Here is a 20573-nt window from a genome sequence, read left to right as displayed (position 1 = left end):
GCGGTGTCTGTGGAAATGAGAGGGGTTTCTCGTCTCTTGAGAGTGAGTGGAGAGGCGGGGAAGCCTAGAAGATGCAGGACATTCTAGAAGGTGCAGAGGACATTCTCAGGGTCAGAAGCTGACAAACGACGACGAAAATGCTGGCAAGGCCAAGAGCGCAGCAGGCAGACGATGGCGCCGGAGGCAGAGAGTGAGCGTGCACGTGTGTGTGCACGCGTGCATGCGTGTGTTCACACGCATGTGTGTGCGCACGCGTGTGCGTGGGCTGCTGGGAGTCGATGGGGCAGCGGCGGTGCTGCAGGAGGTGGAGTGGAGAGCAGGTGGCGCCGGCACCGTGGGATCTGCAGCAAGAGCAGGCGCACTGGCAGCCTCGGTGAACCGAGCAGAGAAATGGTGCCGGCGGGAAGGAACGCACGAGGCATCGGGCAAGTCAGCGGTGGGATTTCGTCTGAAGATCTCTAACAAGTGCCAGAAATCAGACGATACCATCTTCCTCAAAGGCAAAAGCACCAGCCCTCCTGGAGGGTACGAGATCTCGTTCTTTAGCTCACTGGGCGGCCTTCTGGCGCCCAGACCAGGGAACGGGGTGGTAAAGGGATGGGCGGGTCGGGCCGCTGGCCGTGTGATTTTGAACAACCGAGACCGGGCTCCCCAGCTGTGCAGAGGTGTCTGCTCAGCCCGCGAACCCTGCACTAGCGGTTCCCACGCTGGGCTGACCTCCCAGGCCCAGTCCCTCCCCCGAGACCAGCGATCCGAACCTGGGCATGGCGGCCCTCCTTCCCACCCCCTAGTAGCCCGGAGTGACGGGACACCTCACAGGCACGGGCACAGACTGCCGACCGTCGCGCGTGTGTCGCCCAGGAGCCAGGCACCGTTGTCGTGTTGATGCACGCGAGACCGTCGAGGGTCGGGAGGCCGACCGCGGCCCCACAGCCGTCGGCGGCAGAGCGGAATTTGCACCCAGACACCTGCGGCAAAGGGCGGGCTTTCCATCATAACACACTGTTTTCCTTTAAGTGGATTAAAATAAAAAGTTTCGTTTGCGTCGTGTGGACGATTCTGTGTAGCTCCTCGAGACGGTTAACGAAACCAGCCGGGTTGGATTTGTGCTGGGGCTCCGGCTCCTCCAGAGTGGAAGCAGCCGGTTTTAATCCGTTTTGCTGTTTGCAGATGGGGAAACAGAGGGGCTGCAGATCGGCTTTCTGCCGCTGCTTCTGGATCGGACGCCGGTGGGGACGGTGGCCGTCACGTGTCCCAGCTCTCACAGCTGTCTGTGTTCAGTGGGCAGCAGTGGCCAGCTCTGGCTGCAAGCGCCCCCTTTTCTCGAGGGTCAGGGAGCCACGAGGACTCGGGTTCTCCTCGGAGGGATGCAGTTCACACAGAGCTGCCGCCTGAGTCTCCCGCTCTGCTGCTGACCTCCTGTCCTGCTGGTGCGGATGGGCTGTGATGTGACCTTGAGATTAGCCACTGCCACACTGAAGTCACTCTTCCGGTCTTCCTGTTGGTGACTTCGTCTCTTCCGCGGTCCAATGCCACCCGACTGGAAGTGAGGTGCGGCTCCTCTCCCGAGTCTGACAGCTCACGCCAAACCCAAGGGATTCTAGTCTTCCCTCCGGATTACAATCCCGAATTTTGCTCAGTTCTGGTGCTTTCGATGTCCCCTGTGCCCCAGGAACTTAGGACGGAGGCACAGAGGTGTACGGAAAGGCAGGGAGTATGAACCCCCCCAGCACGCATCCTGTCATCTCTTTCCCCTGGCACTTGGCCACTGTCTACGTGAAGCTCAAGCACCCCAGCTGGCCCATGTGGCCGATGAGACGAGAATGGGTTGGACGTGGCCTTGGGCCCCTCTTCGCGGAGTTGTTTGCTCTGGGGCAGAATCGAGCATCGGCCCTATTACTACCGAGTGAGCCAGCAGCCCCCGCCCCTCACCCAACAGGCTCGTGTGTCCCCTGACGCACACTCGATACCCAGTGTACTGTTACAGACACGAGCCCACAGGGATGTGGAGCAGAGATGGCAGAGGCCGTGTGGGTTTCGCCGAAACAAATGTCAGCTGTCCCTCAGGGACCTCTGTCTGGTGAGACCCACCCACGGGGGCGGGCAGCCTTGAGATGGCCCCCAGGGGACCGCACGTCCCCTCCCATACTCAATGGGGCTGACCCATGTGACCAGGAGGACATTATGGAAACGACCCAGTGTGACCTCTACAACTGGGTCATCGAAGACATTGTTCTCTTGGGAGAAGCCAGCTGCCATCTGACTAGGACAGTCAAGGTGGCCTGTGAATAGAGGAACTAAGGTCTCCCGTCAACAGCCGACACTGATTGGCCGGCTATGTGACAGTGGCACCATCTTCGAAGCAGATCTCCAACCCCGGTCAAGCATTCAGAGGACTGTGGCCTCTGCTGACATCTAAATGACAACCTCATGAGTGACCCTAAACCAGAACCATCCAGCTAAGTCACTCCGGGATCCCTGACCCACAGGAATAAGAAAAGCTGTTGCTGTTTCGAGCTTCTAACTGTGGGCTAATTTGTTACGCAGCCACAGGTAACTAACACACAGGGACTTTGTGACTCAGTCGGGACTCGGGCACAGGCCATATTTTCCAGTGTTTTCCCCAGTGCAGACCAGCAGCTGCTCCTCATCTCCTGGGGCTTCTCATTCCAAGATAATTCTATAGCTGTGAGAGGCTGTCTCAGACATACCGAGAGCCTGGTCCCAGAGTCACTTACGAGGGACCAAGAATCCTGAGGTTTCGGACCAGAGACAAGGGGAAGACATGCTCTGTCCGTCAGTCAGCAGAGCCACCCGGCGAGGACCCCCGGAGCTCAGAGCCCAGCGCTTGGCCACCACGGGTACCGCATAGGTACCGGCTGAGGAAGTGCACGGCCGAGGGCCATGGCCTTGGACCCTCTGCTTGGCTCGAGAATGTCAGGGACCCGGGCAGCTGGAGCAGGAGCGTGGAGGTGAGTGTCAGGGCTGGGAGGAGTGGGTGGCGGAGTGCAGGACGAGCACCCTGCAGGGGAGGGCTCACAGCGCCTGGGGGGACCATGCCAGAGCAACCCGCTGGCCCGCCAGGGGTCCAAAGTACGCGACGGGTGGGGGGCAGGCAGGCGTCACCGAGAAGGATGCCATGGATGCCCCTGGTCACGTCACGGTGAGACGAGCCGCCCATCCCAAGAGCTGTAACCCCGGAGGATGGCTGGGGTGTGTGGGTGGGGGGGCAGGACTAGGACCTCGACTAGGAACAGTCCCCGGCCAAGGCCCCCCCTCTGAGAGGCCTGCCCTTCTGAGGCTGCAGCTCTGCGGCCCCCTGCTGCGGGGTGTCGGCAGGCAGACAGGCTGTCCCCATGCTTGCACAGCCCTCCCAGGGGATTCGCTGGAGGCTCCAGATGGCAGCGGCATACTCGCCGTGATGGACGGGGTCCCTCGCCCCTCCGGCACTTTGCCCTGTTCCCTCTGGAGGGTGGATGAGTCATCGCTGCTGGGGACTCAGCATCCTTTTCTCGTCACCGAGCTTGTGAAACAGGCTGAATCATCCTTCTGCAGCTTTTAATTAGGGAAACAAAGTGGCCTTGCAGAAACCCGTGGAGGGATCCTGGACTCTGCCTGGGCAGTGGGGTTGCGGAGGGGACCAGGGGCTCTGCCTGACACCCCAGTGAGACGAGCAGAAGTCCAGCCCCTAGACTCCTGTCTCCAGAACCCCCCTGGGCGGTCAGTGTCCCTGCCACCTTGGGCCCCCTGCAGGCTGGGTCCTCACCGGGCGCTGGCAGCACCTGGCGGTGGATGTGGCCGCTCCGTCTGTTAGAACAAACACCTCCTCCCCGGCCTGCGAACGGCGAACCCAACCAGCCCGTGCCTGGGGAGAGCGTGCAGGCCGGTGGGGACTGGGCGTCTGTGGAGACACTGTGTGTCCCCTCCACCTGTCCCCACCACGCCCCTCGGTGCTTCTCCTTGCAGACCCAACAGGGAACAAGCGGGTGTTTCCTGGGGCAGCTTCTCTGCTAACTTCCCACATATGGAGCTCTGAGCTCACGCACCCCGAGGAGTCACAGGGAGACGCTGTGTGTTCAGGCCCCAGGGCCGCGGGTGTGGAGACTCGTTTGTTTTCTTCCGTCCGCGAGCGTCAGATGTGCCGTGGGCTCCTGCTCTCTCACGGAGGGGGCAAAGCAGAGCCGCGGCCGGGGACTCTCGGCTGGGAGAGTGGTGAGGGCCAGGGGGTGACAGGCTGCCGTCCCAGGCCCTCTGAGAAATGCAGAGAAGTGAACAAGGTCAAGAGCAGTCCCAGGGAGGTCACGTTGGGCCTGGCTCCGGCTGCAGCTCTAAAGGCTAGAGATGGAAGATTCCGGGCCGGGGGGCCTCCTCCTGCCTCCGCTGGCTGCAAGGACCAAGGTCTGGCGTTGAGGGGGGTTTGCCTCGATGCCCTGACTCGGTGGCCAGTTTCGCTCCAGGAGGCACTGGCTCCTCTTTCTGAAAAAACGCAGCCCCTCTGTCGACCTCGTCCTCGACCACGTGCGGCCATCCTTACGGGGCCTGTGGGCCCTCGGCTGCCCCTTCATCCTTGACCTTGTCCCGTTTTTCCAAAATGAGATTTCGAGCTGGAAAAAATATTTGGCAAACGTGTAAACGATTGGCTTAGCCGAAACCAGAAGAATTGGCAGAGAAAGACTTAATTTAGTTTATTTCTATTTTTCAACAGAGAATTCCTTTTTTTTTTTCATTTAAGAAATCGAAACTATAAAAAGCCTCGCTGCCACCCTTGCTCCCATCAGCACCCACCCGAGCGGACACTTGTGTCAGTTTCCCGAGTGTCTTTATCTAAAACTATATTTCTATATCAAATACAAAAAATGTGTACGTTTCTCTTTTCCTTCCTCCTTTCACAGGAAAGGAAACGCAAATAGCTCATAAAAGAATGGAAAGGCTCTTACTCTCACTTATGGTGAGAGAAATGCAAATTAAAACTACAACGAACTGCCACGTAGAGAGCCCCACAACAGGGAGGTAGCGTTCTATGCAAACTTTTTTGGACTTTGTTTTTTTCTCTTGGTTGTAAGTCTTGGAGATCTTTCCGATCGGTGCATAAAGAGTGTCTTCGTTCATTTCTATAGCTTTATAGTATCCTGTTTATGGACACGCCATAAATTGATTGGACCGGTTTCCGATTGATGGGCCCTCGGCTTGTTCACCATCTTCCGCTGCTACAAACAGTGCCACTCAGGACGTTTCGTGTGTGCGCAGGTACATCTGCAGGTAAATTCTTGCGCGTGGGATCGTTGGGTCAAAGGGCAAGCGTCTTAGTTGTATGACTCCCCTCGGTGGAGTCAGACAACATGCGTAGTCATTAGAGACCCTCCCTCCCTGTGCCCCGGCCACACAGACAGCCCATTCAGTTTGAACTTGCGTTTCTGCTGTTAGATGGAGCATCGGTCCATTCTTCGAAGAGCCTTTTGCTTTTCCTTCTCTGGGAGCTGCCTGTGCACATCCTCTGCCCATCTAAACAAAAATTGTGGTGTTGGCTTGGTCTTTTTTCTTAATTTCTGGGAGCTCTTTATATGTGAAGGGACGATTAGTTCTCTGTGATTGGAGTCGCAAAAATTTACCCTCGCATTGTGTTCTTTTGATTTTGCTAATGTGTGGTGTATGATTAAAGTTTTTAAAAATTTTTGGTGGTAGAATATTATAATCTTTTTTTTTTTTTTTTTGGTATAAATTCTGGGTAAAAGAAAGAATTTCCATACTCTTACGTTTCTACAGGAATTCACCCATTTTTTTTCTAGTACTTTCACGGTTTCATTTTTATAATGTTTCTATCTCGGCTCCATTTGGAGGTGATGCTGTGGCAAGGTATGAGGTATGGGTCACACGTAACTCTTTTTCAATTGTCTTTTTACTATTTGCTGACCCATCCACAATGATCAGACACGTCATCTTTGTAATTTACTGAATTTCTGATTCGGGTTGGGTTGATTTCTATATATTCTAGTTTATTCCACTGACCGGGCTGTTGGTCCATTAGCCAGGACAAGGCTGTTGTCATTATCGAGACTTTATGACGTGCGTCGTTACGTGGGGCAGCTGTCCCAGCTCACCCCTCGTCTGTCTCTCCTTTTTCCTGCTTCTGTTTTCCTGGCTGTTCCTGCTTATTTCACTTGCCATATAAACGTTAGACTCGGCTTAGCTAGTTAAAAAAGCCGATACTTGTATTGAGACCACCTTCCATTTATAAAGTAAGGAGAATGACTTGATAACGATTCTTCCTCCCTTAGAACGGGCACGTGTTTCTATTGATTCTACTCTTCGTTTGCATTTTTAAAGTTTTTTTCTCTTAGACGCTCTGCATGAGTCTTAAGTTTCTTTGCAGGTATGTTATTGTAGTTCCGTTATGAAAAAATCGCTCTTGAAGGATGCAGTGTTTTTCTCACTATTCCGCTACCTGGTTGCTGTCTGTTTATATAAACACTGTCTTTGTCCAGAGCGTCAATTGTGTACCATGCGCCATTAACGAAGTCATTGTTCGCAGTTTTTGCCAGAGAGCCTTTAATTTAAAAAATAACACTGTTATTTGGGAAGTTATTCCCCCCTCCCCCAAAAATATTCCAGCAGTTAGAAGAAGGCGGCCATAAATAGGTTTGGTGAACCACAGTCAGGACGGGGATGCTGAGAGGTGGGCCCCTTGAGAATTAGGGGTCTTTCGGTGAGGGGGAATTGAGGGGGTGTCAGCAAATTTCAGGAGCTCTGCTTTGGACCAAAAAGCGTACAAGCAAAAGCAGTTCGTTGGAAAAGAATTTGCGATGAACTAGTATGTGGTTGTGTTCCGTAGGGAGATGCTCGAGGCCATCGCCGTGGGAAGCAAAGCTCTCACTGGCCACGGACCTGTGGCTGGGGACGGGACTGCAGGGGCGCTGGCCACCTGGGGCCGTGCGTCCTTAGCTGTCAGCGCCACTTCCCAGAACCATCAGTGGGGTGATCTCAGAACACGGGGAGAGGAATGGAGGCCCCTCACCCACCTGTGTGCTTGGAGATGGATGCGAAGCGGAGTTAACAGGCAGCCCATGGCGACCGGGCGAGAGCACCAGCTCGTTCTGCTCTGTCTCGGTGGTGGTCCGAGGCGCCACACAGGCCCAGCCCCGTCACCCACGTAGGTTATTCAACGGGGGACTTGGGGTTCATCTGGGACCCAGGGATCTTTTACAGCAGGGGTCCCCAACCCCTGGGCCATGGACCGGTACTGGTCTGTGGCCTGTTAGGAACCGGGCCACACAGCAGGAGGTGAGTGAGCGAAGCTTTGTCTGCGTCTGCAGCCGCTCCCCAGCCCGGCATCACCGCCTCAGCCCCACCTCAGATCCTCAGGCGTCAGATGCTCATAGGAGCACTGGAGTCTGGTGCCAACAAGGTTGGGGCCCACTGCCTTAAAATAAATCTCGTTCTCTCTATACACCATATCCCGTTGGCCTGTTCCTCTGGAGAACCGTGACTAATACCAGGGGAAAACTGGGGGTTACGATCATCATTAACAAATTCTTCGGTGGCAAATGGCTTCCGCAGGTCACAAGTGAAGGCGTCTGAGAACTGTGGAATCCTCTGTGGAATTCTCTGCAATGCAGAAACTGATTTCTGAGATCTTCGTAGCATGTGACTGATGCATTGAATTTGAGAATTCAGAAATTCGGATCTGGGTCGCGGGTTCGGATCTGCAACCCAGCGATTGGTGGGCTGGAAGGGAGCACCTTGTCTCAAAGTGTAATGCTCCAGCTTCCTCCCGGAGGCCACGTCCATCCTAACACGTCACACACACGCGACGTGAACCCACGCGAGGACCGCGGCTGTGAGGTCACACGTGTTGGTTCTGCCACGGCTCTGGATGGGAGGCACGGCACTTCCAATGTGCTGTTTACAGAGGAGCTTTTTCTGCAGTGTCACGGGCAGGAGCTGGCACTTACCCCTTTTCCGCTGCAGAGATGGTCTCCCCATCTGCCAGTCCTTTGAGACAGCGGAATTGCTGGCTAGCTGACGAGCAATGACATGGGGGAGTAGGTGAAGGTACCGCCAGGGACAGAGTGCCTCCGAGGGGCCCTGCCGGTGTCTGAGAGGCCTGGGGAGAGGAGGGTGCCACGGCGCTGGCCGCTTTGCCACCCCAAAATAGCTATGACACCAGCGTTTGCTGTAAAGCAAATGGACAGAGGAAAAAATAGCTTTTACGAAACAGGGTTGGTGCCTCGGTCACAGTGCAGGCGAGAGTAAATTGAAACCAAAAATATCCCTCTGAACACGTCTGGTCCACGTGACAGACCTGTCCCTCAGTGCTGGGGGCGAGGGGACTGGGCCTTTACACTCCTGTCCTCAGCCGTCGGTCACTGGTTAAACATTCCCACGTTTTTCTGGTCCCTTGCACATGCAAGCTGCAGTGGCTCATGGGAAATACTCTGACAAGGAGCAACAAGCATCGTGAGGGGGCGGCAGGATTCGAACTCGGGGCCACTGTTCTTAAGCGCTGTTTTGGCGAGAAAGCCCATGGTGGCTTCGGTCCCGCCGTGAGCCCACGTCCCTTCTCGTTGCCCACTGCCTCCGATCACGGACAGGTCAGGTTACGCCACGGTGCCAGCCAGGGCCGCCCTGGGCCTCCTTCCTGTGTTCGATCGCTCCGGGCTGGGCGGGCCACCCACGAGCCCACGGTGTCGGAGCCGTGTGACCGGCCAATGCAGTGTTCCTGCCCCTCACTCAGTCCTCAGTGCCTCCTAACAAAACACCAAATATGCATATTTTTCTCCTTGGCCATCTCCTGTGCATTTTTAAAGAAAATGGAATTCTCGTGGCTTTCCATCTTTGTACTAAGCTCCTCGAACTGTGCATCTTAAAGAGCTATTTTTTTAAGCTTAAAAATAATATTTACAACATGTTCGTCTCTTGGCAGGCTGCGTGTGACTGTGTGAACACATCCCCTCTGTCACTGTGGAGATTTGCCCAAGTGCGATCGGTTTTCTCGTCCACCCGGGGCTTGCCCCCCGGTGGGAGCCTGTGGGAGCCCGGACTGAAGACTCTCAGATGACACGTGTCCACAGCCAGTCCCAGGAGCTTGGACGGGAGGAAAGGCAAGCAGGCTTACGAAATGACCCCCCATACGGCTTGCACTGGCATGCGTCTGCAGATGGCGGATGCTGAATCCTGACAGCAGAGACTTCCCTTTTTAAAAAAACTGTCATTCCCCCTGAAAACATGCCCACGGGCAGATACGCAACAGGCACACCCGTGAGCGTACTAAATATAAATGAGCAATAAACGCGAGGGCAAATCGCTTTCCGATACGTGCTGCCTGCAACCTTCTGGAAATGTTCAAACACTTGCCGGGCGCCTGCACCACACTGGAAATGTGCTTCTCTCAGCAGCTTCTGACGATCTTGACTTTGATGTTTGGCTGCTTGTCCTAAGCTGCTTGTTGCTCCCGAGGGGAGAAGGGCGTTAGCGGGGGACTCTCTAGAACCCTGCAGTCGAGATTCTTTCTTCACCCACCTCCATTGTCCTACTGACTCATTATTTACCTCGTCTTGCCTCTTCCTCCTCCTCCTGGCATTTCTGCAGGGTGCGGCTCTTGGGTTTAATTAGGTCCGAGTCGGTGGCCTCGCAAAGGCGGTGTACGCCTCCATCCTGTGGCCGGCCAGACGCTCCAGCCAGAAGCCAGCGGGCAAACCCCTGGCAGACCTCAGCCCTCCCCGCACGGGAAGGCAGAAGATCCAGGTTCCTTGTTTTATTTCCACAAAATGCACATCCCCAAAGTACGAGGAGAAGCACATGTGTCACCGTTGACTCAGAATGCCGTCCGAAGGCCGAAAGAGGAAGGAGTGGACATCTGGCCATCAAACCACACTGAGGAATCTTCGAAGGAGGAAGAATCTAAGAATCTAGGCGGAGGCCCTCACGAGAAGGTGGTTCTTTGTGTCTTTAGGCAAATTCTGGTCCTCATCATCCCTGTGTAAGCCTTCCACGCACTAGGGTCTTCCCATCTCCCACCATATCTTACCCTGGGAGAGAAAGAAACTGGCAAGTTAGCCATCCCCGGGGAGTTCTTGGGGAGGGAGGGGGAGAGTGGAGGGAAGGAGGTACTGACTCCGGGGTGCCATGTGCAGCCAGGTTGGACGGTCCTTTCTGACCTCACCCTCCCGCCTGCCCATCCCGTCCCCCAGTCGCCAGCCTGTACCCTGTGCCATACAGAGTATCAACCCCAGCTCCGGGAGCAGCGTCTGGGACCACGTCTCCGGAAGAGAAATTATTTCGAAAGATTCCCCAAAAGAGACTCTATACGCTCCGCTCCAGGGCGAGAGGACTCTCTGAAAGGGAATCGTTGCTTCCATCCGATTCGCTTCTTTACACGAATGCGCATTCATTTCACTTCTCAGGGAATCTCTCTGCTTTCCACCCCAACTAGGACAGTCACGGGGAGTTCCTAAACGCCATTTGATCTGCTGCTCGTGCCCCCCAGGGCTCAGGGGAGACTCGAAACCTCGTTCGCTGCTGGTCTCTTCTCGCCTTCTTTGCCTGTCTCCGTCTGTCCCTCTGTCGCTGTCTCGCTGTTCTGGTCTCTTTTTCTCTCTTCTGCCACTTTGCCTCGACGCACCGTCTTGTTCGATCCCATCCCCGAACCCTCAGAAACTGCAGAGGAATCGTTTCCATTTTAATTCTGAAGTTACAAGGCTATCTATTTTGCAACACTCAATTTTTAGTCCTAAAAATGGCGCTTTCTAATAGATATTTGACCCTTTTTTTGTCTAACGGACCAAGATGGCTACACATGTAATACAATGAGGCCAATTAACTCTGCGTTTCTTCAAAAGTCAGGGTAATAGTGAAAAACTATTTTAATGGATAGAACCCATTATCGTTTAAGGCCATAAACTTGCATCTTTGAAAATGTAGCCAATTAGATAGTTTCATACTAGAACTATTAGTTTGTCCTGCCTTTTAAGGCGCTTTCTAAGATGACCAGAATATTCCGGTAACAAAAGGATGAAATGACGAGATTCAGCGTGCCGCCTGTCACAGAGCTTCTGCCTGTTGTTCCCCATGGCAAAGCCCAGGACGGAGGACAGGCTGCTTCACCAGTGATGCTGATGACCATTCCCACCGACACGGTCAAGGCTATTTTCCTTCCCACCAACACCAGGTCCACCTGCATCTACTCCTTGTTTTCGCTCGGCTCCTTGGCGCATTGAGCAAGGCCCCTGGCTTAGCGGATGTTTGCTTCTTGGCGACATTCTCACTCCGTCCTGGGACTATCCGTGACGGAGCTTGGGTTCCCCTCCCCTCCCCGTGTGCGTGTGCAAGAGACTTAAGCACTTGTAGTTGAACAACCCTGTCAAATATATTTCTGGAAATTCTTTCTGACTTTCAAGCTACCAGACGTAGATGTTCCCGCATCATGTCTGCTTTGTTTTAATGAACTTGACAGCACATTGTATAGAATGGTACCTGTTTGCTTCCGAGTGGTCCCAGTTCCTCAGGGCTGGCATACAGGACCAGCTACATAATTTGTAGGGCCCAGTGGAAACTAAAACTCTAAGGCTCCTTGTTCAGTACTAATCAAGAATTTCAGCCCTGGAGCAGGAGCAGGGACGTGTGCAACCGCATGGGTCACAGTCCCTCGGAGCCTGTTATTCCTACATAAGTAACTTCTGATGACTCAGGCCAGGCATGATCTGCAACTTAGTCTAAGCTTGATTCTTTGCTATTTTTAGCTTGTAAACTGAATGAGGTCATCCCGCATCTTACCGCTTTGAAAATCTTCCATCGACTCTGGCTTCTATTGTTGCAATGGGAAAGTCGGCTGTCAAATTAACTTTTTTTTAAAACACTTTCCCTCTTGCTGAGTTTTGCCCTTTGGAGGTTTTTCTTGACCACGTGTCTTGTTTTGCGTATCTTGCTTCGAACTAATGTTGCTTCCTGAATCTGATTTTTATCTTGTCCTAGAGAATTCTTTTAAAATATTGTCTCTTGCCCCATTCTTTCTTTCTGGAGCTCCCATGGGATGCATGCTACAGCTTCTCATTTTCTCGTCTTTCACTTCTCTCCCATCAAAAAATCTCGTCACGTTTCTGGGCTGCACTCGGGGCGATCCCTTCTAAACCGTGTCGCGGATCACGGTTCTCTCCTTAGCTGTATAATCTGAGCTTGAAACGTGTGCATTATGTTTTTTTTTTAATGATACATTTAAAAAATGATGATTTTCTCATACTTTTGATGTCCTGTTTTACATTTTAATTATTTTAACCACAATTTGTAGGCTCTTTCTGATAGTTTCACTCTCCGACGTTCTTAGGGGTCCTGCGGTTGGTCGCCCGGCTGCCTGTCGTGTCTGCTGACTTCTTTCTCGGTGACCATTTGCTCACGACTCCTAAAGCGTTGTGTAGTTTGCGACTGTGAGCTTCTGTTTCGAAGAACGTTCACTGTGAATCTCGTGTAGTGGGGTTTGAGGATCTGTTTCTATAGAGAAGCTTTTCGTTTGGTTTATGTAGCAAGTGCTCCTGTGAAGTTGCTAGATTGGGACTCTTTTTTATGTTATTTAATTGGCTCGGGGTTTCCAGATCATACAGTGCGTAGGTTTAAACTCCAAGCCTGTGCGAAGTGTGGCCCGTGGCGATGAGTCAAGGTGACTTCCTCCTGCCAGAGCCAGCGCGCCCACGGCTTAGGCGCCAGTGTCGGCACCTGCCCCGGTGCTCAGCCCGCTTTGGACACGGGGATTTCCTTCACCGATCTCAGCTGTGCTTTTAAAACCAGGTTTGTTATTTACTTATTTTTTTTTTTCACCATATCTCGGTATTTTGTGGCTGGAGGTTTTTCAGATTCTCCTCTGTGATACTGCCACAAATGACGCTTCCTGCCATTCTGAATTTCTGAGCCCAGAAAGAGCTTTCTCACTATGATTACATATCATGAGGTCTCCCTAGACCAGCGGTCCCTAACATTTGTGGCATCAGGGACTGGGGCTCTTACGAGAATCTTGGGCCTGAGGATCTGAGGCGGAGCTGAGGCGGTGATGCCGGCGCTGGGGAGCGGCTGCAGATGCAGATGAAGCTTCGCTCGCTCCCTGCTGCTCACCTCCGGCTGTGTGGCCCGGTTCCTCACGGGTCACTGACCTGTGATGGTTCGTGGCCCCTGGGGATTGGTGACTCCCGCCCTTGATGTTAGGAACATATTTGAGGCAGGCTCTGACCAAACTCGTGGTGGTTCTGATGGACTAATTAGAAAGTACCTCTTATTTTTGTTCTGCAAACAGCTAATGTACTCTTTGCTAAAAATGACCGGAGAGCTCAAATGGCTGGATTTATTTAGTATCGAATGTAAAGTGTTTAAAAAAATCTTAGGGGTTTGAGGGTGCGGGGAGGGTTGCTCAGCACAGAACGGAAAGCAGAGGGAGAAGGCAGCCCAGTGGCCGGCACACACGGCACACACGGCACACACGGCTCTGGGTTCGCATAACTCAAGGTTTCTCTCTGCCATTCTCTCCTTCGGCCATTGCGTTTCCCGCCCCCGAAAGATCTGATTTCCCAGAAAAAAAAAAAAGTCTTCACCCAAAGACACACCAGAGAAGTGAAGTCAGATTACTGTAAAAAGTTTCACATGGCTGAGTCAGCAAGGATGGCAGCTGGTGATCACTTCCTGTCCCCCACCTCCCGCCATTTGCCCCCTTCCCCCAATAGGAGCTGCCAGGGAAAAGGAAGTCGTGACTGGAGCGATGCTAGGTGGGTCCTGCGTCTCTCCAGGGACCCAAAAGGCTCACTGCACAGGATGTTCTATGTCCAGAGGGGAAATCTAGCCCCATAGACCAGGAAGAAGTCATTCATTCATTCATCCATTCATTCATTCATTCATTCACCTCTCTGCCTTCTCATTGGAGTGAAGTGAGAGCTACATGAGGAATTTAAGCAGGAAGCTTTCGCTAGGACTAGATGTATGTACTTAACTTTTTCTTTTTGGATTGAAAATCTTATTTACTCTGAACGCAAAACATTTAATATTGTTCATTGTTTCTACTGTTCTGTGCACACGCTTTGGGATAACCATGGCGCAGGGGCACGGCCTTTGCCCACAAGGAATTTTGGGTCCGTGTGTTTGTTGGTTTTTTTCTTTCAAATAAGATTTATCCAGCATTATGCTAGTAGGGTTTTGTGCTAGGTGTGGTGGGGCTGACGTAATGTTATAAATGGCCCCTGCCCTTAGGAATCTCACAGTGTAATGCCCCGTGAGGAGACCAGCACAGACCCAGAAAGAAGCTGCTAAAAGGGACACGATTAATCCTCAAATGGCCTCGTTAAAGAAGCACAATGAATATTTCCATAACTTTTTTATTTGTGACCAAGTACACATAACGTAAAATTGACCATTTTAACTATTTTTAGTGGACCCACATTGTTCAAGCAGCATCATCACCCCGCTCTAGAATTTTTTTCATCGTCCCAAACTAATACTGTCCCTATTCCCCTCCCCCAACCCCTGGCACCCTCTACTTTCTGTCCCTATGTATTCGACCACTCTGGGTGGAATCATATATGAGTGGAATCATATAGTATTTGTCCTTCTGTATCTGGCTTAACTGTAACTTTTTTTTTAATTGAAGGAAATATGCTTGACAGAAACAGAAATCTCAGACTTGTCCCCAACCCATGTGCCACTTGGCTTGGCCTGGGGTGAGACGGCCGCCTTTTCTTGATCCTCAGCTCTATAACAGCACAACCGTCTTAGAATCTGCATCTGAATGCTCCATCCCAGTGTGGTGATGTTAGTCGATTTGTCAGCTGACATTGTTAGAGCACAGAAGAGGCTGGAAGCGCTTCTCGGTCTCTCCCTGGGGTGGGGGTGTGCGCGGGTGGGTGGCGGTTTGGGGGTGGGAGGGGGCGGGCTGGTGTTTTGGCTCCGGAAAGCCCCACTGGCTTCCACAGGCTGCTTGCTTCATGCTGCTTCTCGTGGGAGCACGTCGAGGGCCTGCTAATCCCTCGGCCCAGGTGTCGCCAGAAACCCGGGCCCCGAGCCGTCCCTCTGCTCCCCACACACAGATGTGTGCTCTGAGCCAGCCTGTCTAGAATCTTTCCTCTAGAGCCGATCAGGTACTTGCCAAAGGGGCAGCACCTCACGGCCTCCTTTTGAGTCACATGTCATACCTGAGGGCTGTGCTGCGTCGGAGCCGAAACATTCTGGCTCGTCTCGCTGGGGCTGGGGAGAGACGGAAGTCGCGGGAGGCGGGGTCAGAGTCCCACTGTAGTTCTCGGGGACTCTGATCGTGCTGAGATGCAGCGCTGTCCATCAGACGTGGCTGCTGAGCGGAAGCCCACGCCGGCGGCTTACCACTGTGAACGAAGGGCTCCGTGGCTTGGGGACCCACCTCTCAGCCCACCGCCTGGGCTCCATGGGGCCGATCGGATCGCCACTCCGTCCCTGGCCTAGGACAGTGTCCGGAACACGTGTGAGCATCTCCCTCAACCCAGAGGGAGCGTCTCTCATCAGGATATTTATGGTAGCGACACAGAAAGTCATGTTGTTAGAAACCAGAAAAAAGAAACCACTGGCACTTGTGCTCATGCCCCTAATCAAGACATGTTCCCAACTCGTCCAGTTCTTAAAAAACTAGAAAAGAAAACACCTTTTCTTCTTTTTTCTTTTAAAAATTGTAGTTGGTGGTTTAATCCTAAAATAACATTACGGATTACCTTTTTTTCTTAACAAATTTCAGTCTTATGGATGCATCAATGAACCACTTAGAACTGAAAGAGGAAATTAATTACTTGCGTCTTCAGGATGTTTGTACATATTGGTTTTTTTGGTAGAATTAAACGCTAACGTTGCCACTGAAAATCGATGCAAGTCTGGTGAAGCAGCTGCTGTAACGGGGCCTCTGTGCAACCTTTTCTTGCGTAGGACTTTGAAAACAAAACAAAACCAAACCAACTTAGGTCCTGGAAAATATCAGAAGAGAACCTCTCTGCAAGCTTACCACATAAGCAGATTTTCATCGCCAGCGGGCTCTGGCGGGTTTTGACTGGGCAGTTCCTCATTTGTCTTGGGGTTGGGGCTTCACTTCTGTTTTCTGAGGGGGGCGGGCAGCCGAGCTGTCTTCGTGGAAGTCCTGTGGTGGGGGCTGATGTGGTTCTCACTGTCCCCTCTGGGCCTTGCACGGTGCAAGGCCTGTCACCAACACGCTCTCTGCCCAGAGAGGGTCCCGGCAAGCTGTGTGACCGGCAGAGCAGGGGTTAACAAAGAGCCCAGAAGTGAGGCTTCCTTTCGAGGTGCTCCCGAATGGCATCCGGGACCCCCGGAATCATCCCTCCTGCTTCTTTCCCCTTATTTGTACAGTTATCAGCACACGTCCCTTTTTAACCTGCAGGGACCAACCACGTCTGGACAAATTAGCCAAAGATGACCCGCAGGAGGTTCCTCAAGGGTGATGGCTTTCCAGCTCCTCGTGGCTCCTGAGAAGCCACTCACGGGACAAAGACGTTTCTGGGGCGCCCATCCTGCTCCGGGCAGCCCACTGGGATGTCGGGGGACGACGGTGAGCGGACGAGCCCCCGGCGGGAGCAGGGGTGAGAGGCTGACTGGGCCTCCCACGTGCCTGCGCTCACGCTGCCGCTGAGTCCTGGTTTCGGGTCCGGTTCTGCCCATCACTCCGACAAGGTCAAATCCACAAAACATGGCGAGATTTGCAGGGGCTAAAACAGAGGGCATTTTTACAGCTCTGACCCCTTCCCGCAACTCCGGCTCCTTTTGGACTAGACAGCCACTCCCATGGATTCTCGGGGTCTCGTCCATCCCCCCATTCGCAGCATGACTAGAGGGGCCCCGGGGAGGGGGACGTCTAATGTGAGAAGGGGCGCAGCCCAGCTCAGCCGCTGTGGCAGGCAAAGAGGCTGTCACCCACCGGGCCCCCAGCCTCCGGGGTGTGCTGGCTGGAAGTTTGGCGGGGTTCGTGTTTGGTTCGCGGGGTGATGGAGGGGGCTGGCGGTGAAGCTGGCATCAGAACTTCCCTGGCGACATTGCTGATGAACTGGTGGCCGTGACAGCCCATCCGGGAGGCCACCGCACCCTCAGATCATCGGTGTAGAGAACTGTGGCTGGGCAGGTGTGGCAGGCCAAGGTGCTGCCCGCACTGACGACTCTCGTCTCTCCGTTTGGCTCCACTCGGGGCCCCACTGGGCTAGGAGCTGGGCGAGGCCATAGCGCAGCCGGGTAGGTTTATAGTGCGGTTTGGGGGACATTTCAGCTCGGCAGTCAGGGCAGGGGCTTCGAAGGCTGGTGGCTCCTGTGTCCTGCCCTGCCCTTCATCTCTGGCACGGCCTGTTACATCGCGAGCGGGGCGCCAGCGGCAGTAACAAAGAAGCCTGCATGTCACAACCTTCACGCCGATGCTCCCAACCTGTCAGCTCAGCCCGCCGAGCCCTCAACGGATGATTCGGGGCCGGGCCCCGCCCAGCACGTGGCCCCGCCCAGCACGTGGCCCCGCCCTCTCCCAGGGCCTCGGAGGCCTCCGCGTGGAGGTGGGACGTGAGGGACAGGGTGCATCTTACTGAGTTCGCCGAAGTGACACCAGTTCTTCTACTCGGATCTCACTAGCTGGAGGACAGGGAAATGCGATCCCAGTGAGAAGTCCACACCATAGGAGGGAGGTCGCTGGACAGTTAGCTTCTCTGCCACTATAATGGGGTGAACTTCCAGAGCCCCAATTTCCTCCTCTGTAGAGCAGAGAAATAGAGTTACTGTGAGGGTCAGGGCTGTTGCAGGTGACGTGGCTAATCCAGTGCCTGACACAGGGTGGGCACTCAGCCCATGGCGGTGGTTACAGCCAGCTAGAGGCAGGGGCAGGGTGGGGGCAGGGTGGGGGCAGGGTGGGGGCAGGGTGGGGACTCCCTCCCAGCGGGAGCAAGGCCCATCCAGCCCAGTCTCCAGCCCCGTCCCCACCCCCGGCCACTGTCAGTTCTCCATGTCCATGCCTGTGCTTCTGCAGAAAGAGGTTTCATAATGACCGTTAGGCAACAGGCACTCTGTATTGTGATTATTACGTAAATGCGAGCATATGTAATACGTCTTATGCATCGTGATGCTTACGTAAATGAGTGCATGGCTCATTCTAACATATGTCTCCTGGACTGTTAACTCCCGAGGCATTGACACAGGCTTGTAACTGCTTCCCCCTTGTTCGCTATCATTCAAAAGCCTTTTCTTATCGAAGAGATACAAGTCATTGCAAAAGTCGCCAAAACGCAAACAGCTCTGATTGGAGCTTAAAAGCCTCCTCCCCACCTGGTGCCCCCTCATCACCAACCCCACCGGAGCCAGCAACCGTGGCTCACAGTTTGGGTCAGTCTTCCCAGAACTACTGTTTAGACACAACATATAGAAATCCTGTCGTTTTACACAAGAGCGAATCACACTAAAACGTTATTCTGCCCTCCCTTTTCTTTTCCCCGTTCCCATTTGCTCTGGCTCAGTTCTTTTGACAGCCATGCGGTATTCCATTATGGAAGGAGCCGGCTGGTTCAACCAGAGATGAGAGTTTCAGTGGTGAGGAGAGAGGCCTCAGAGTCTTCTTTTCTCCAGGTGAGCTGATGGCTAACTCCCCAAGTTCACCTCCTGACCAACTTGCAGGAACCCCCAAAATCCCAGGCCTGTGTGGGCGCCCCCAGCGTCCTCCTGCCTCACCCATCCAGGGTGTGGATGAGCCTGGTTCAAAGGCTCCTGCTTCTGCTATCGGGGGCGAGGTCCTGGGAGGAATAAGCCTCGGGAACTCCGTCCCAGCCTCTGGAGTCTCAAGTTGGTCCAAAATTGCAAAGCGGTCCTTGCCGTCCCCGCCAGGACTTCAGGAACACTTGATTCAACTTCGGGGATTCAGGCCCAGACATGGTAGATCGGAGAAGGACTCTCCTGTGCCCAGTCCATCTGGGTGGAGACTTCCTCCTATCGCTCTCGCATCTTCGCTGACACACTGGTCGGGCAGAAAGGCCCCTGGGAATTCGGAGATTTCCGGTGGTCCTGCACCAAGTAAGGGCCGTGAAGACAGCTTTGTGTGCCCACCTCGTCACGGCCCGAGCTGTGGGACCCGTCTGGCTTCAGCCCTAGAAGAGTATTTTTCTATTTTTAGCCAATCGTGCCAGCTTCTGATGTCCTTCTTAAATTTTTGTGCCTCTGACCTTTCAAGGAAAAAGAGTGGTGTTATCTGAGGTGACAGTGGGAAGCAGCCCCCACATCCCTTCTCTGGGCAAGGGAAGAGGCCACCAAGTTGGGTGTCGCACCGCTGCGTGTGTCCCAGCGGGATGGGCCCCCACAGCACCCTCTCGCCTGTGACCCGGGACCCTTCTTCCCCTCTGGCATGTAGTTTCGTGTTCCATGCCCGTTTTATCCACCAGATTTTAGGCTTCGTGCATTCGGGGGCTGCGTCCACCTTGTTAACAGCCGATTTCCTGGGTCCAGCAGAGGACACATTCAGAAATATTTGTCGAATAAAGAAATCAGTGAATGAGTGAAGACACATTAGGGACGACTTCAACTTTACGAGTTAGAGAGGAAAAAAGTTTTTAGGAGATTTTAAAAGTCTGGATCATTATTTGTTAAATATGCCTATTCGATTTTTTCTTTCTTTCTTTCTTTCTTTTTCTTTTCTTTTTTTTTGCCTGCATGGATTTCTAGAAGGTCAGAGTGCTAATCCTATTTTTTCAATCTTATTGAAAACTCCTGTCATTTCCTTCGATTATAGAAACAACGTATGCTCATTGTAAACACATAAATTCAATAAAAGGGATAAAGAAGAGGCTGACCGTCCTTCAAAATCACACCTCCATCTGCCTCCTAGAGCATGCCTTTCCAGACTCTTCTGGGTGTGCCCTGTGCGGTATCCATAGAGCCCTAGACTCTTTCTCTGCCCTTCTCTGCCCACTCTGGGCCCAGGAGGCTGACCATTATCTCGGCGGAGCCCAGCTTCCTGTTCCGTCCAGCCAATGGGAGGCACTGGCCGAAACAGCCTGTGGAAGGAAGGGAAGTCGGGTCGGTACCACGACTTTCCGGTGGTTGTCTGTCCTCTCCTGCATGGGTCAGTCCTAACCAGCCCGGGGACACACCAACCCCCTCCTTGTTCTTCATGCACCTAGGATCATGATGGCTTCTCGACGTCGCTAGTCTGGGTGTCCCGTTTGGTCACCTAACTCTGCCCACAACTCTCGAAGTCGTCCCCTCCTGAAAGGCCCCTTGTATGAACCAGGTGGAGGGGACTCTGCTTCCTGCCGGGACCCAGATCGAAACAATACACACCTGTATTTACATAAACGGAGTCACACTGTTACCTTCTATCTTATTACCTGCTTTCTAAAGCTAACAATACTCTATTGTAGGAATCTTTTAATGCCAGTAGATGAAATTACATTTCCTCATTATTTTACGTGATAAGATTTCGATAGGATTTCATTAAAGCTCACAAATATTTACTGAGCGCCAACCTGTGCAAGACATGGTCCCTGCCCTTAAGGGGGGGTACAGTGCTAGGCGGGCCTTAAGACAAATGTGGAAATAAGTGGGCAGGAAATAAGAGGTGTCCT

General features: G+C 53.2%; 1 long non-coding RNA gene across 1 annotated transcript in view; it reads left to right on the top strand.

Annotated features, from left to right (window-relative positions):
* The window catches only part of LOC120592551 (uncharacterized), a 92150-nt gene extending 82839 nt beyond the window's left edge, over positions 1 to 9311 (top strand). Inside the window, exons 3-5 of the long non-coding RNA XR_005650137.1 lie at positions 5118 to 5259; positions 6830 to 7147; positions 8921 to 9311. This is a non-coding gene — a long non-coding RNA (uncharacterized LOC120592551). The remainder of the gene's footprint in view (positions 1 to 5117; positions 5260 to 6829; positions 7148 to 8920) is intronic.
* The last annotated feature ends 11262 nt before the right edge of the window (positions 9312 to 20573 follow it).

The sequence above is a fragment of the Pteropus medius genome, unplaced genomic scaffold, assembly GCF_902729225.1.
Source record: "Pteropus medius unplaced genomic scaffold, Ma_sr-lr_union100, whole genome shotgun sequence".
In the NCBI taxonomy this organism is placed as follows: Eukaryota; Metazoa; Chordata; class Mammalia; order Chiroptera; family Pteropodidae; genus Pteropus; species Pteropus medius.
The sequence above is the reverse complement of the archived record's forward strand: the minus strand, read 5'-3'. Positions and strand labels throughout refer to the sequence as shown.